This window comes from Felis catus, chromosome B2 (genome assembly GCF_018350175.1).
Source record: "Felis catus isolate Fca126 chromosome B2, F.catus_Fca126_mat1.0, whole genome shotgun sequence".
In the NCBI taxonomy this organism is placed as follows: Eukaryota; Metazoa; Chordata; class Mammalia; order Carnivora; family Felidae; genus Felis; species Felis catus.
The window spans coordinates 27567590-27583188 of NC_058372.1; the positions used below are offsets into that span (position 1 = coordinate 27567590).

Genomic DNA, 15599 nt, shown 5'->3' on the forward strand with positions numbered 1-15599 from the left:
TGTCCTTGTTTATGCTATTGTTCTAGGCATGTCACATGGTGATTCTGAGGGAGTAGAACTTTTACCCTTCCTTTTATATCTGAACAGTGGTTTATGGTAATGAGGCTTCCCTTTGACACCTTTCCTTAGGTGTTTCAGAAATTTCAGGTTAGCTTCTAGCTGTATTCATCACTGTGGTAACTAGTGCTATGTGAACTCAAAAAAGTGCTGCTATAAAATTGTCTATTTACAAAACAATCCTTGAGACTTTTCCAAGCAGAATGCCTGATGCAATGGTCTATGGAGGCCACTCTGCCTGCGCTGCCCTCAGGAACTCTGTCCTCCACTGGATTGCCAGCACCTGTCTATGTCACTCTCATGTAAGAAGAGTGTAAATTATCTTCTGTTTCTCAAGCCCTGGAGACACCAATAATTGTGGTGATTCCTTGGGCAGCTGGGGACAGAGGGGATCTCTAAGATTCACATTCCCATTGTCTCATGTCTCTATGTTGTGCTATGAGGAGGAATAACCAGAAATAAACTATGTGTATGTCTGCACTCAGACATCACAGTACTGAAATTCCATCTTTAGAGGGTTATTCCTGTGATGAAAAATAGCTTTCTCCTAACATTGCCTGTGTCCTCTTTTAAAATGCAACATTCCTATGAGAAATGATTAAATAGCACCAATCTGTCAATGGTTTAATACATTGGTTGTCTTCTTCATAGCTGGGGGTGGGGGCTTTAATGTAGAATATAAGAAAGGCAATTCTCATGTTTGGTAAGAAAACGAGGAAAAGGGCTAATTCTAGAATGGAGCAGTTGCATTTGAATTCAGAAGTACTAAATCATCTATTGCCAATTTGCTGTGATATAACTATAATCCCCAAAAAGAAGGTCCAAAAGTGAGTAAAAACCATGACAGGGGTCAAACCCCAAATTCTTCTTCATTACAACTTTTTCTAAGATCTGAAATTTCTTTTGAGTTTTCCCTAATCAAAATAACTTTTAGTGTAAGGGCAAATAGCTTTAAATACAGGCTAGACTGAAGGAGGGAACAGGGGAAGGGAAAGAATAAAGGAGACAGGACTTAAAGGGGACCCTTATTCTAGGATTAAGAAAAGTTAAGTTCCCATCTGGGGTACGTGTGTGCATGTTAGGGTGTTTGTAGGTGTTGTGTGCAGGCTGCACATGTGGTAGGGATATCTGTGAGTGCTGGGTGTGTGGGTATGTGTTGGGTGTCTACAGGATTGTTTTGGAGTATGGGTATATGCATGAAATGCCCCTCCCTTTAAACTTAGACTTTGACCCTGGAGGTTTTGCTCTTAGCTTCCTGGGGTTCTAGGGCAATAAGGAAAAGCCACAACGCAGGAATCTCTTAGATTATAATCCAGTACAACCAGATTCTATCAACCTCTAGGATGCAGCAAAAATCTCTCATTTCTTTTAAACTTTGGGCCAAACTTATTTTTTAAAAAGAAAGAAGGAAAGAAAGAAAAATCAACAAAGTTCAGAAAAGGGGCACAATACCGGCCCAATGAGAAACGTCTCTGATCTTGGGAACAATGAGTCACTCCCTAAAAGAAGTCCAATTCTGGGAGAAGTGATACTTACCCATAAAAAGATTCCAAGTCAGCTCTTGTGGGCTTGGGAATTTTTCAGTCACTCTAGAATTGTTGGTTTTTACAATAGAATTTCCAAGAACGCATGTGGGAGAAAAATGACCTGAACGTAACTTAATGGATAAAATAAAAAATATTTAATACTTATATTAGATGTTTTAGTGCCAAATTGTATTTATGTGAAGTCTTTCATTGATTTATCCATCCATTCACTGAGAAGACATTTATTTAGTATTTCCAGGCAGTGATGATAAAGACAAATACAACACAGCCTACATCATATACTCGCAAAACAGTTGTCCCCTATGTGCTAGCTGCTAGAGGCAGAGTAGAATAAGACAAAGTGTGTCTCTGCCTTCATAGATTTCACATTCTGGCAGGGAATTCAAATACCAAGTAATTTTTTAAGTGCTACAAGGAGAAACTGGGGGTCAAGGAAGCATTGTTCAAAAGTTACAAGTATTCTGAGATTCTGGGGATGTTATCTAACCAAAGCAAAGGCTGGTGGGAGTGAAAACAGAGGGAAGAGATGAAGGTCTACAGGTGGCCCTGAACAGGAAGGAGCACTGTGTGTTTGCAGAATTGAAGGAAGCCTTATGTGGCTGGGGCACAGAGGCAAGGAGAACAAGGTGAAGAGATACCAGAAGGGGAGGCAGGGGCCATATCAGGTGGTCTAGGATATTATATATAGTATTCTATCAATGCTAAGATCAAAACATTGATCTCTTGAAGATGAGCTTTTGTTTCAAGGTCATTGGGATAATGTCATGAAGGGACATGCTCTAGTCCACTGTCTTCAGATCACTGGGAAACACTCCTCTCTTACGGTAGGGCTCCCAGGATACAGCTTTGTACTTCATTGTGAATACAATTTGTGGGAGTCAGTCTGAAATGAAATGACATCTTGCACTGAAGGATAGCTTTGCATTTTGGGTTTAGAGGGGAGAATCAGCCATGAAAGTAGAATGTGAAAAGGAGGAAACATTGCTTCTGGTTGTGGTTGTTGTGTTGGTCATTGTGGTATATATAATTAGTGGATATCATCAATGTTATTTTATATTATCTGTTAAATTCTAAATGTGCATGATTAACATTCATTCTTCACTCATCATGATTTCCCCATGTAATATACAACAAACCTGACTACAAGTTTTTACTGACTCATGCAGGAGTTGTTTGTGGATTATATGATAAATGAACCTAACCCTATGCTCCATGTACATAAATATTGCACCCATTATAGATTTGAGAGTGTGTGCAAACAATTTCTTAACTCCCAAAGAAGAGGAGTTAGAAAGGCTTGAATCTATTTTCTAATATAATGGAATTATAGGAGTGTGATTGGCTTAAAAAAAATCTTGCTGCTATGTCAAGAAACTCAAAGACACAAATAAGGAAGTGTCATATTACTTACATCAGCAAATCACTCCAGTAGGGAAATTTCTACTCAAATCCTGCTATGACTGGATTTACCAGAGGCCCTTATCACCTTGTAGGTGTTTGGTTTTGATCCCTCAGTGGGATTTGTGGGCTTCAGAATTTTTCTCAAAAGACACACCTATACACATGCCCTGCCCTGTTAGCACTCAGTATATGCCATCTGACTACATGTATTAATGTAAGTGTTTGTTTTTTGGAGAAGTGTCCTGGTTCTGCCAGATTTTTTTTTATTATGAAATTTATTGTCAAATTGGTTTCCATACAACACCCAGTGCTCATCCCAACAGGTGCCCTCATCAATACCCATCACCCACCAACCCCTCCCTTCCACCCCCCATAAACCCTCAGTTTGTTCTCAGTTTTTAAGAGTCTCTTGTGTTTTGGCTCCCTCCCTCTCTAACCATTTTTTTTCTTCCCCTCCCCCATGGTCTTCTTTTAGGTTTCTCAGGACCCACATAGGAGTGAAAATATATGGAATCTGTCCTTCTCTGTATGACTTATTTCACTTAGCATAACACTCTCCAGTTCCATCCATGCCACAGCAATTTCTTACTTGACACATCCCCAAAGGCAAGGGAATTAAAAGCAAAATGAACTATTGGGACCTCATGAAGATAAAAAGCTTCTGCACAGCAAAGGAAACAACCAACAAAACTAAAAGTCAACCGACGGAATGGGAAAAGATATTTTCAAATGACATATTGGACAAAGGGCTAGTATCCAAAATCTATAAAGAGCTCACCAAACTCCACACCTGAAAAATAATCCAGTGAAGAAATGGGCAGAAAACATGAATAGACACTTCTCAAAAGAAGACATCCGGATGGCCAACAGGCACACAAAAAGATGCTCAACGTCGCTCCTCATCAGGGAAATACAAATCAAAACCACACTCAGATATCACCTCATGCCAGTCAGAGTGGCCAAAATGCACAAATCAGGAGACTAGACGCTGGCGAGGATGTGGAGAAACGGGAACCCTCTTGCACTGTTGGTGGGAATGCAAACTGGTGCAGCCGCTCTGGAAAACAGTGTGGAAATTCCTCAAAAAATTAAAAATAGACTACCCTATGACCCAGCAATAGCACTGCTGGGAATTTACCCAAGGGATACAGGAGTACTCTGCCAGCTTTTTATAACCAAATAATCACAGAGACATTGAACACCTTGATCTGGTAGATGGCCTTAACCCTTCACCTTTGATTCTGACCTTGTAGCAGCTCTTGGTTGAGCTCTGGCTCCAGTACAGGCTCCGAAGACCCTGGACTCATTCACCTTCCTTTTCCCCAGACCAGAGAAATGGGGAGAGACTATGAATTTACTCTGGTATTTAAAGATGCACCGATGGGTAGAAATTGCAAAGTGTTTCCTACAGTTTTGAGTACCTACAATCCAAGACAACCAGTTGCCTGAGATCTGGGGATTGGAGATATAAATAGTCAGAAGGGTTAGGATGGTTGCTATGGGCAACTGCTCAGTTCTTGTCTCTAAGGAGATGGTCTGTTGATTGCCGATGAGTTTAAGAGTGCTTTGAAATTTTTAAAAATTACACAGTGTTTTAGAAATTCAGAGAAATCTAGACACTAAATATAATTTGCACATGCTTCAGAAAGGTGACATAAGAAAAATATTTTAATTTTCTTTTATTTCCTCACTCTTGAAATGGTTATTTATCAGCTGAGTAAACATGAAAGGTTTTTAGGATTAATCAATCTCTTGTTAGTGAAATTCTTGAGATCTGAATCTTAATTATTTACATTTTTACCTTATTGTTTCTCTTTGTCTCTATTATATTAATGAATAACTAACAGACTAGAGTTTATAGAATATTAATATGAATTATTTTATTTGATGAATAGAGTTTAATGTTAAAAGTAATCGGTGATGGGGTGCCTCGGTGGCACAGTCGTTAAGCCTCTGACTTTGGCTTAGGTCATGATCTCTCAGTTCAGTTCGTGAGTTCAAGCCTCTATTGGGCTCTCTGCTGTCAGCACAGAGCCCACTTCAGATCCTCTGTCTCCCTCCTCTGCTCATGGTGCTCTCTCTCTCTCAAAAATAAATAAATGTTTTTTTTAAAGTAATCAAGGAGGTCTTTTAACTGTACTTAAAACATTTCAATAACATTAGTAATATTGCCTTCAGCTTTTCTGGGAAGTTTAAACCATAGCAAAATGGTTTAAAGAACATCCAAGATTTCATTAAGAAAAAGGGCAATAAACCAATGGAAAAGTGAGTGAGGGATACAAACAAGAAAAAAGAATGGAAAAGAAAACATGATGAACAAGACTTAACATGTGAGAAGATGTTCAACCTCATTGATAATAAGAGAAATACGAATTCAATGAGGTATCTTTTTTTCACCTGTAAATGGGCAAAAATTCAAGTACATTTAATAGCACATTCTGTTGGCTTCAAGAAAATAGGCATTTGCAGGAAGATATGTAAATTAGTCAATGAATATAGAGAGGAATTTGTCAATATTAAGAAAATCATAAAAACACTTGTTTTTTGACCTGAAAATCCCTCTTCTGGATATTTACCCTGCAGATACACCAAACATATAGGAAAAGATGGACAACAAGATTATTTGAGGCAACAATGCAGAGGCAATGAAAATTGAAACAATCTAATTTCCATCAATACAGAACTGGTTAAAGAAGCTATGGCGGGGCACCTGGGTGGCTCAGTCGGTTGAGCGTTTGACTTTGGCTCAGGTCATGATCTTGCGGTGTGTGAGTTCGAGCCCCGCGTTGGGCTGTGTGCTGACAGCCCAGAGCCTGGAGCCTGCTTCGGATTCTGTGTCTCCGTCTTTCTCTGCCCTTCTGCTCGTGCTCTGTCTCTCTGTGTCTCAAAAATAAATAAAAATATTTAAAAAAAAGAAGCTATGGCACACCCATATGACAAAATATGTATGTATAAAGGTTGAGAAGGCTTATTTATGAACTGATGTGGAAAGATCTCAAAGACTCATTATTAACAGAGAAAAGCAAAGTGTGTGTAACACACTACCTTTTGTGTAAGAAAGGGAGGAACATGAGAACATATTATTTTTATGTGCTGGCATTCACATTAAACACTCAAAAAGGATACACCAGAAACTAATAAAAGTGCTACCTGCATATTGGAGTTGAAGTCAGTGGGCAAAGAGAAAAACAGGCAGACTGTAGTGGGAGCAAGACTCTTCACAGTATACCTCTTTAGATTGTTTTGATTTTTGAACCATCTAATTGAGAAATTAAAAAGTAAATTGTGGACTCCAGAATTTGCTCTCCTGGATTCAAATCCGGGGTCTGCCACTTAGTGATCTTGAGTTATCTCCTCACACATACAATGGGAATGATAATAATAGTACCCAAACCATAGTTTAGTATTAAAAGAGGATGGTAGTTGGATACCATTTATACAAGTGCCTGGAACACATGAAGCATAGAATATGTTTGCCATGATTGTTTCTTATCTAGTGATTCGCAAATTGCTTTGAAGAAAAAGAAGATTGGAGTTTAGAACATCAGTTATTAAGTTTGGAAAATATTTTAGAAATGTGTTTCGCTAAGCAAAATTAATCTTGATTTTGAAAACTAAACTTCATTTATGACTTTATAGAGGAAGAATATAGATAAAGTTTTTGGAGTAAAACTGCAGTACTTAAGACAAAATGAACAGCTGTCTAATGGGGCTTATGGGGCTTTGTTAGCTAAAAGGCCAAAAACTTGCTTAAACAACAGTAATAATACCAGCTTTGTTTTTTATTACATTGTACCATCTTTTATTATCTATGATTTTACACAAGTACATTGTCTCATTTAAGTTGGTTAGGATACTCCACCCAGCTGCATGACTCAGCATTTTAGGTGCTTATTGTGAAGAATAAAGGCAGAACAAGAGCAAATAGGGAAAGAAGTTCCCAATCTGTTTGTACAACCTCAAGACAATTACCATCACCTCTGATGGGTGGCTTCCCTGAAGATGCTTGAGGACTAAGGTTGGCCAGAAGGCATTTGTTTAGTAATTCAATATCTCTTATTTTAATGTGATCTGGTACTGTGCTGAGCACTGACAATACCATGATGAACGTTCTCTGATCTGCAGCTTGAGTGACCCAGGAGAGACAGATGCTTTGCAGGTAACTATAGCAGAAGCCCAGTGACATCATGAAGATGGGTAGGAGGCTCAGGGGGTAAAGGGTGTCAGCAAAGATTTCACAAAGAAGCAAGCTGTTGGTTTTGGTCAGCTGGAAGATTATCACCATGGTATGAAACAGTGAAGACTTTGGAATCAGGTGACTCATTATTCTATATGAGATTCAATTTCTTCATCTGTTAAATGGGATTAATAATTCATCTTGCAGGGAAATTATGAGAATTAGAGATAATGCATAGGTAAAGCAGCTAGAACAGAGTCTAGCATACAGGAAGTGCTCAATAGATGGTAGCAATAATGATGATGAGTCATTGGAATGTGAAGCTCTTTGGGACAGGGATTTTTGCTGATTTTATTCCCTTTTGTATTCCATAGATGTGCTTAGAACTATGGCACTTAATAAATATATTTTACAATGAATGGATGATAGAAAGAGACAGTAGCAGAGAAAATAGCACACGTAAAGAAAATGCCTGATCTGTTTGGGGGTCATAAATGATAAGATGTGACAAGTGTGTGTGTGTGTGTGTGTGTGTGTGTGTGTGCACCCACATGCACACATGTGAAAGAGAAGCATGGTTAGGGCCAGGGAAGAGACACTTTGTTGAAAGAAGTTTGAAAAGCTGACCCTGCCATCAACTTGATGTGAGATTTGGGGAGAAACCATTCATAAAGTCACTTTTTATTATGACAAAATATTTACTATTGGAAGCAAAGAGAAGAAAAGGCATGACAGGAGGCATTGGGATTCAGTTGTATGGCATAAAAGAGCCATAAATCTTAGATTCATTTAAACTAGTGCAACCTGGGATTTAAATAATTAGTATTTGCATTTACTCTCTCCCTCTTCCTCTAAAGCATGGAATTACTTTGGGGGTAGAATGAAATCACAGTTTACCTCAAGGCACTAGAACAGCAGGTGCTCAACTAATATTTGTTGAAAGAACTGGTAAATAATATCTTTAAAAAGTCAAGACTTTTTGCCCTGACTTTTTGCAGCCATTTACCTGTGGTGTGGAAAACAACTGACTGAGAGCTCCTGAGATCTCCCATCCCAGCAGGTTGTTCTCCCAGAGGCCAAGTACCCCAGTCCTGGAGGGTTCATGCTGCTTAGTGGGATCTTTGCAAAAGAAATTCAAGCACCCAAAGGGTCAATCAAATTAATTCTCTGATCATGTAGCTTAATTGAGTTTAGGATAATTCTTGGTGATGCCTGGCTCAAAGCAGGGACAATCAGTGACAATTTGGGTCTTTTGGGCACAGAGGACCCTCATAAAGATTAGGAATTAAAGGGTTAGGAGCACAATGAACAGTTTTTACACCGTGTCTAGCTATGCAATTAATAAGATCAACCATCTTAACTGTAATATAAGGAGTTCTGTGCCCCCAAGTTAAAAGATCACATTCTAGTCAAGTATGAATGGAACATTGCCTACAATTGACCACACATTTGCCCCAAATGCAAGTCTCAACAAAATCAAAGAATTATTATTACACAGACCATGTTCTCTAGCAAACTTTCAATTAAACTAGAAAATAACAACAAAACTCATTGCCACCACCACAAAGGGAGTGATTCCAGTTTTATGGTTTCCTTTGCATCTTTCCTCCATTTTTTCCCTGGCTGTAGCTGAGTCCTCCAAGCCCAGAGCAACAGTGGACACAGGATGCTGAGCGGTCATTCTTGTGTAGGCATTATCAGCTTTAAAAGAAACAACACACAAAATCTGTTAGTTGTGGAATGTGTGTAGCTATGCATTTTAAATTCAAGAATTTCCTTTCTATCCCTATTTTCCTAAGAGTTTTAATTAAATAATGTCAAAATTTATCAAACATAAAAGTCTGACAAAGCTGGGTGGTGGTATGTTTGAGCACTTTCCTTTATTTTCTATTACTTTAAGTACACTTTAAATCTCTCACAATTAAAAAAAAATCAGGGGTGCCTGGGTGTCTCAGTCAGTTAAGCATCCAACTCAGGTCATGATCTCACAGTTCATGAGTTCGAGCCCCATTCAGAGCCTGGGGCCTTCTTGGGATTCTGTGTCTCCCTCTCCCACTCATGCTCAGTCTCTCTCTATCTGTCAAAAATAAAATAAATGTTAGAAAAAGCAAAAACAAAAACAAAACTCGGTGCTTTCCAGTAATAAAAAATAGCTCAGATGTCCTTAACAACAGTAACAAGTATAGAACACCAACCTCACACAATAGTTTTAGACAATTTATGTTGAGTAAGAAATTTATTGAGAAGAAAAAAAGGAAACTTGACCTCAAACTTTCTTAGACCATATTTTATAATAATATGGGTCATATGTAAGTATAAAGCACCTCTAAATTACTGTACATATATCTCCAAAGTATTAGTTTTGGGACCAATGTCATGCTCAGTAGGTTTACATTTTGATGTATTTCACTTTATAGTAAAATAAAGTCTTTTATAAAACAGTTTTCCCAATACATGTACCCGAATACCAATTATTCTATTTAAATGAAGAGATCATATTAACATTACTTATTACATGTCAACTGCATTTGTGAAACAGGTTATAGACTCTGAAGTCAAATCCTCTGGATTGAAATACCAGCTGGGTCACCTACTGGCTATGTGCCTTGCCCAAGTTACTTGGCATCCCTGGGCATTTATTTTTTTCATTTTAAAAATAAGAATAATAATGGCACCTAACTTTTAATACTGTTATGAGGATTATGAGCAACAAAATCTGAAGGATGCTATAAATAACTCACAGTTAATGAAAGTTAAACCAGTACTTTAAGAGCACTTACTAAAAGCTAAGGAAGCACTTTGTTGAGTGTTTTAGTAACATTATCTCTATAAATCCTTCAGTATTATGAGATAGACCCCACCATTATGCCTATTTTAGAGATGAGGTAATTGAGGCTTAGAGAGATGAAAATTGTTTTAAAGGTTTGTGGATGTTTAATCTTTGCCCATATGAATGTTGTTGTTCAAATATTTGGTCTGGTTGATGCTACATTCTTGATTAAAAATACAACCCTTGATGTTATCATTATTCCCATAAGAAATTGTTATCCACCTAGCAATGGTTTATTCATGTTGGCACTGGGAATGCACTGAATCAAGACAACTAAAATGAAATAGAAAATTCAGTAAATAAAATACAGCAAAACAAAATAAAGTTAAAGAAATTGCAGAGCCAGTATGGTACCATAAAGAGAATGTAGAACAGGGAGTCAATTTCCTTGGGTTCTATTGCTGGTCTGTCTCTAACTGCCATCTGCAAAATTACAAACTAATACACACAATATCCCCTTCTATCTAAGCAGTGGCTTGAGAATTAGGAGACTTGAATCTGCATTCTTGTTGCTTCATTTCTCTGACTAGATTTACCTGTCAACTTTGTGGCTTAAAGCCAGCAATCTCAAATTTCACTTTCTGCTCTAATATTCCTTTATCAGAAAACTATTCCCTTTATCAGACGTTATATGCCTTGAAGGTTTTAGAGACAATGAGGTGTTGGCATAAGAAGTATCAATGCCTAAAAAAGTTTACAGACTAATTTGGGGAATTTGGGGAATTTACTGCTCAGAGGTATGTACAGCTTTCTAAATCCTGCTCTGTCATGTCTCCATGTGTTTGCTTTATATGATATGAACATTGGGGAGAGATTTACCTTTTTTTTTTTAGGAAGGGTAAAAACATATTACTTTTGTTATAATAGTTGATATTCCTATTCTGTGAAATCCTGCATTCACACTGCACAATTTGGAAAACATTTTGCAACAGATGGCACAGGCAAATCCAGATGAAACTCATTATTCAATCAGATTAACCTCTTTCCTTGGTTGATGACATGAACTTTCCAGCATTCCAATTTGTTCCAACTTTAATCAGTTTGGACCCCCTTGGTTTTAAAGTATCTATGTCAGAAACAGTCACATTTAGGAAAAGATTTGAAATCTCTCCAACTCTAAACGCGAAGTTTTTTTTTTCAAATGTGAAATGTTTTAACAGAGATCTAGAAGGAAGGAAAATTTGAGAAGAGTGGATATGCCAAAAGACAAGGCCCTCAGAAATGCCTGATTTTGCTTTTACTATAGATGCCGACTTCATCTGGGGCCCAGGGCAACTGCACTGCCACCCTCTGCTTCATTTATCCCAACTATAAAGTGAGGATAATAGTTATTTATATACCTGGAAGGGGTAAGGTGGTGATTAATTAGTTAATATGTTCAGTGTGCTTTGAAGTGCTGTTATTAAGCTTCATTTAGACTTACTTTAATAATTTCATGAACTGAGGGTTCTTTTCACCAGCTGAGGAGCTGGAATCTCTTGATCAGATGTTGCAAATGGCAGAGCAGTTTTAAGGCGAACTCCTTGTCAAAACCGGTTCACACTGGTATTTGCAATATTTAAAAAAAGAGTTAAACACTTGAGCAATCACCATATCGAAGTGTACAGGGCAGAATAATCTCTTCATGATAGTGGAGGTAAATATTAGTTCCTTTTCCCCTTTTTGGTGGTTCCCTCTCCCCTAGTCTCCTATATCTCAGTATGTGTTAGAGTTGCACAGTCCGAAAAGTTTGAAACAGAAACTCGAGGTAATGACTCAAGAACCTAGTTCTGCAAATCTCAGCTGAGATGCTTCATGCTGACTGGTTCCTGAGGGTTTGGCGTGGGCATTTGTGCTGGCTGTTTAAATTGCTACAGATGGGGGCGCCTGGGTGGCACAGTCGGTCATGCGTCCGACTTCAGCCAGGTCACGATCTTGCGGTCCGTGAGTTCGAGCCCCGCGTCAGGCTCTGGGCTGATGGCTCAGAGCCTGGAGCCTGTTTCGGATTCTGTGTCTCCCTCTCTCTCTGCCCCTCCCCCGTTCATGCTCTGTCTCTCTCTGTCCCAAAAATAAATAAACGTTGAAAAAAAAAATTAAAAAAAAATTGCTACAGATGCAGTTTTAACAGGTACATAAAGAGGAACCTAACTTTCTTACCTGTGCCCCTCCAGTTGAAGAATATTAGAGGTCTCAAACAGGCTTACTCTGGAGAGGCATTCAAACTATTTTAAAACAAGAGCTTGTAGTTGTTCATATCAGAGTTTATGTTTGCTTTTTGGTACTTCCTGGAAGTTGGTGAGAAGGGTGGATGGAGCAGCCAGGTAAGGAACAGCCAGTGTTGGTCAGCAGACTTCAGGCTGACTCAGGGTCAGATCATGCACCTTGCAAGTTGCCTGGCTCCAGTTGACTGACACCCAAAGCCCTACCTACTCCTTCCTACTCCCCCTGCCCCAGGTAAACCTCCTACAGGTGTGGTCAGGCAGAGGTCAGGGCAAGGACAGTGAGTGCAGTGGCAAGGTGGTTGGATGGTGTGGGAAATTTGTGCTTCCCAGCATTGGTGGCCCACCCTCTTATACCAGACAGGTGGGTTTATAAATAATTATGATCCATTAGCAAAGAGGGGAAAAGCACTAATAGGAAAGGAAAGCTAGTGGATTCCACATCCTGAGGAATCCTAAAGCCCATCCAGTCTAAGAGCTATGTGGCTTTCCTGGGCAGTGATGTCAGAAAGTTGTTAGGGATAGAGGTGCAGGTTTCATTTTTTGGAAAAAAAATTATTAAAAGAATTTATGCTCATAAAAACCTCAGTCCCCCTTTTGCCTTTGCTTTATTCTTTTAATGTTTTTCCTATGCATACATTGTCTGTGTTTGTGTCTCCTCTTTTGGAGTTGTGTGACATGTACTTCTTATTATATTTCATCAGCATTATCTAAATCAGGACATAGGGGAAATATTTTCTATTTTTTAATTTAGCATGGCTTTGATATGAGATAAGGCACCTTTGATTGGGTTTGCATTCCCTGCTGGATAAACATTTCTGGTATATATAATATATGTGTCATGGAAATAACATAGGGAGCAGAACTTCGATAACTTGCTGGATTTTTTCCAAGGAGTGGGTTGGGCTCCTTCACTCTGGGCCTGTCCAATGTGCTGAGCTGAGGATTTCCTGTGGTCTAATTAGCAGGCCTGGCTTTCTGACAGTAGACAGCCTTATTGCTCTCAGAGTGCTTGGTGTTTATAAGCGAGGGATAGAACAGACTGACGTATCTGAAAAACAAAAGCTTCAGATATCAAAAGTGAAAATTCTTAAGCCAGTATTAAGTAAATTTTGTGGAGGAACAATTAGCTACATTAGGTACATTTCTAAGAGTTCATAACTGTTAGATACCAACCTGAAAGGATATTAGCCTACATCAGAAACTGTAATCAATATAAATCATAATATCTTTTCTAGAAAAATTGGAATGCAATTAATGCTTTGGGAAATGTGCTTATAAGTCTAATTTTTCTTAATGTCTTCCTAGGGACTGTACAAAACATCCATGTATTGTTAAACTCTTTGCACAATTTTGTTCTAAAACTATCAGCACATATTTCCTGCCTTGCCACATGCAGTATCATTGAACCTAATTAAATTGTTTTGGTTAATAACCAGTAAACCTAACCTCTTTAACAAATCTTTGCTCCCAAAGCTGCTAATCCCACCAGGACTCACTGGCTACAGTTTTCACTTAGGTCTGCTGTCCTGGCTTTATTTGGGGAGGTGCTTTCAAGGTAACAAAATGGAGGAGAAGAAATATGATCCATGAAAACTTCGTACCCTTCCTTGACCATCAGGCATTAAAAAAATAAAGACCTGAATATTCTCAGAGGGAAAAGTGAACAGCCTCAGGGAAGGACAGTGCCTTGCACACAGTAATTGTGTGTCAGTGGTGCCTCAGATGGGCCTGAGCCTGAGAAAGTTTTCTGCAGGATTACTTCACAACTCACCAGCACCAGCCATCTGATCCTGGGTGCTACTGTCCATGCAATAAAGGTTTTCTTCTATCTGAGGTTTAAGAAACAAGAAAAAGAACTTCATTCTTATTACCAAAAAAGAATATTTTACCTGGTTTAATTATAATTATATACATTATGGGCAATAAATCACACTGTTGGGTCCTTATATTTTCTTTTAGGTTCCCTCTCAAGGAGTGATAATAATTCATAGCCTCAAAGGGTCCCTTGCCTGTCCCTGGTCTCCGTATGCTCTGTGCTGTGTGCTGAAGTTACATGTCATGTTCCATTCTGCTCTGTTCCAGTGTGGCTGCATCTCCTATCAGGGCATTCATACTTATTTTTGCAAATCCTAAGTTCTCCTGTCTCTGATGTTTGTTCAGACTTTAAGTGATGAGGCTTTCTCCTTGTTTATCTATTGAGTTAGCTGTGTTTTTTCCAGATCTAAAGGGCCATTCTCTGCCTTCAAAACATTTTTCAAAAGAATTCTGCTTGGCTATCCTAGAAATGTATTTTTATTTTCAGGAAACTGTAGCTTTTTATGTTCTCTCTCCTTGAGTGCCTTAGTGCAGTAGGAGCCTATGCTTATCGCTCAGGTGGGGATAGCAAATTCCAGATTGAATAAGTCTCCTCTATTATATAGAAGTTATAGAAATTGGAATAATTCTTGTGTATATCTATCAAACAGCTGTACTCTGTCAGCTGCCAGCAATTTTCCCCATTTCATCCCAGAGCATGTTTAAGTAGTTATCTCTATTGCACTGATCTTGGAACACTTTTAATTCTAGGTAAAATATATCCTGGTCAATTGGGGAAATATCATCCTCATATATAGCATATAGCATATATGCTAAAAAAAAAAAAAAAGCTTTCTTCTTACTATTTTCTATGACTCCATTTTCATCCCTGGTTTCAGATAAGCTTATAACCTAATTATCTATTTCATATCTCCCCTTTTGGAGGAAAATTATAATTACTTGCTGTCTGCACAGTTATTAGGAATATTAGCAAGATTGTAAGTTTCTTGAAGGTGGCAGGCCTTTGTAACATTTTTGTTACACAGAACTTAACACAATTCACAACAGAGAGATTTAGCTTCACTATGCACTAAGCAAAGGCCATGAGGAGGAAGCGGCAAGCTTACTCCTCTGACTCCATGGCAGCCTGTAGATGACATCTCTTACTGGATATCCTGACATTGGCAGCTGTGTCAGACTTGAGCGATGGCTGCACCCACCCCAAAAAAATTATGAAATCTCTAGGGGAGACTGAGAACAAATTTAGAGCTTATCTAAGAAAGCCGTCCATGTTGATCAAGGGAATGGCTTCTGATAACATTTCACTTAAACTCCAAATAGAATGACCTATCTTGCCACTCCCATAAACTTACAGTCTGAAATAGGCTTAGTCATAAAGAAGAAAGTACTAGAACACTTGCAAGAATTCTGATGCTTTTTACTTATTGTAGGTCGAGAACAGGGTCGAGAACAAATCTCTTCTATAAAGGACCTGATAGTAAATATTTTAGGTTTTGTCTCTGTCACACCTGCTCAACTTTGCTGTTGCAGCAAAGCAGCCGCAATACATAAACAAATATTGTGGCTGTTTT

At 38.5% G+C, this 15599-nt stretch overlaps 1 long non-coding RNA gene across 1 annotated transcript; it reads right to left on the reverse strand.

The window, feature by feature from the left end:
• Positions 1–8003: 8003 nt before the first annotated feature.
• LOC123385690 lies at positions 8004–14246 on the reverse strand. Its single transcript, XR_006598650.1, has 4 exons — positions 13985–14246; positions 12149–13261; positions 11436–11554; positions 8004–8883 (listed from the first exon to the last, which is right to left on the reverse strand). It is a non-coding gene; the product is annotated as an uncharacterized LOC123385690 (long non-coding RNA).
• Positions 14247–15599: the final 1353 nt, after the last annotated feature.